Below are 2,737 nucleotides of genomic sequence, written 5' to 3'. Positions count from 1 at the left end.
AGATAACAAAAACTCATTTTCATTCCTTCAATTCGACATAAATAACTACTACTCCTCTATCTCTCCTAAACTTCTAAATAAGGCTATTCTTTTCGCTAGGAACTTTACTAACATAACCCCACTAGAAATCAACATAATACTTAATGCACGCAAAACACTTATATCCTTCGAAAACAAACTCTGGTGCCGAGCTAACCAACATAATAATAACTGTAACAACTTATTCGATATAACCATGGGATCATCTGATTCCGCTCAGGCCACTGATTTAGTTGGGTTATATATACTTCACCAACTGCGCTCACATTTCCCTAAAATCCGAGGAGGTCTGTATAGGGACGACGCGTTACTACTTACCAAGGCCATTAATAAATCTTCTCTGGAAAGGACTAGAAAAGATCTACACAAATTCTTCTCTAATCTAAATCTATCCATCACATTTGAAAACGCATATAAAACGGCTAACTTTCTAGATGTTACTCTAAACTTATCAAACTCACAATACTCCCCCTATCATAAACCTAACCAATACCTGAAATACCTCAACGTACACTCCAATCACCACAAATCTACTTTCAATAACATAGTCAAGGGTATTTCAACCCGCATATCTGATCTATCCTCTTCCAAGGAAATCTTCAACAATCACGCACCATACTACAATCAAGCTCTTGCCGCTAGTGGTTTCTCCCAACAAATAAAATACATCCATAACACCAGATTTAAACAACTTATATCCCAAATCACATCCCAAAGACATACCAATCATCACAACTGCAACCAACCCCCCCACACTCTCCAACAGACCTCACAAACACATCTATAGCACTAGGTCTAAATCCAAGATAAATAAAACAATTAGCAACACGAAAAATGTAGATAGCACTTCTCTATGAAAGTACTTAGATTATGATTTACACAGAACCCCCCAAAAAGGCGGCGGCCGCTCTATACTGTGGTACACCCCACCATTCTCACTTAACACTAAGAACTTAGCTAAATCTTTCTTCAAAATACTTGACTCAAACTTCCCCCGACAACATAAATAGCATTCTATATTTAACAGACCCACTTTGAAATTATCTTATTCAACCACTCCTAGCTTCGAATCTATTATAGCAACTTCTAATAAGCATAAACTCTCACTCTATTATCAAAACTCACGTAATTATAACTATGGTAATACTAGCACTTAGCGCCCGCATATACCCAACATAGACATTCACACACGTGCATCTAGCACGGATACTCGTACACTTGAACACGACCATAATATATCCCAGCCCACTAGTATACCCCGAAATATTACTACTATATCTTCTAATAATAAGAATAGAGGTAATAATGACTATAACAATAACGATTGCATTGATCTAGATTCCTCTGCATCCTCATATAACCTATCCTCCGACAATATCACCTCATCCACCACAGAACACAACTCCGAAGCTTCATCTACTTGTGACTGTCGCTCCGGGACAATCTGCCCACTACAAACACATTGCGTTAGATACAACATAATATACAAATGCACTGTCGCCAATCTACTACATAACTCTACAGCTTCATACATAGGTTCAACTAAAAATTTCAAGCAACGCTATGCAGCTCACCTTCACTCTTTTAGATATGACAAGCACAGCAAATTTACAACACTAGCCAACCACATTCACCACCTCAAAAACACAAATACCCAGTATACTCTAACACGGTCCATTTTGGACTCAGGAATTCCATATCAAGGCCAGCACTCTAATTGCAAACTTTGCTTGACGGAGGCATTCCATATTTTAAAATACAATTCTCCTACACTACTTAATAGATATAACGAAGCACTTAGCACCTGTAATCACTGCTTCTTCCATACATTCAAATTCTATCACAAACACAAATGCATAAATGACCACACAACGCACTCCCACAATCCCCATAGGTAACCCCAACCAACTTGATTCACGCTTGTAATTATATGTATAAGTATATATGTTCTTTTATTAGTTAGCTCTTAAGTTTCCCCACTATAATCCTTCAAATAAATTCAGCTCTATTTATAGAATATTAACACCTTTCTCTCTTATTATACATTTTTTCTTTTTATTACTATTTTTCGAACCCTACCAACACCACTACCCCCTACCGGTTCCTTTCTATCCTGACACTGAACACAACTGTAACTGCCTCCCTTTCCTACTTCACTTTATTTCTTTACACGCCCTTTCTCCACCTATCCATTTCTTTACAACCCTTATACTTTCACCCCTATCTTCTCTCCTTCGCTCTCTTTCCTTCTTCCTTCCCTCCTGTCCGTATAACAATATCTTACACATCTTCATCTATTCATCTATTTATAGCCTACTACTTGCACTACTACCTTCATTTCTCCCTTAACTATTTCCTCCTCCTTCCTTCCTGTCTTAAGGCTTAATCTCACAATCCCACACACATCTTCCAGTCACTTCCGGTTAGATGAAGAGGGGAGGAGAGTTGAGTCCATGTGGAGCAAAGGAGCGAAGAGAGAAGATTAATCCCTGTTCATGGCACAAACACGGACAGTCCAAACACGGACAGGTGTTGCTGCAAGGAATGACCGGTAGAGCGGAAATGGCTTGACACCGGGGTGTCATTGCCAAGGCGGATGTCTCAGAGGTGTTCCGCGAATCGGTTGGTCAGGCGGCGCCCCGTTTGTCCGATGTACAGAGAATGGCAGAGACAGCAGGAGATGCAATAGATGATGTTG

The sequence above is a fragment of the Octopus bimaculoides genome, chromosome 22 (assembly GCF_001194135.2).
Source record: "Octopus bimaculoides isolate UCB-OBI-ISO-001 chromosome 22, ASM119413v2, whole genome shotgun sequence".
Lineage (NCBI taxonomy): Eukaryota > Metazoa > Mollusca > Cephalopoda > Octopoda > Octopodidae > Octopus > Octopus bimaculoides.
Note: the sequence above shows the minus strand (reverse complement) of the source record.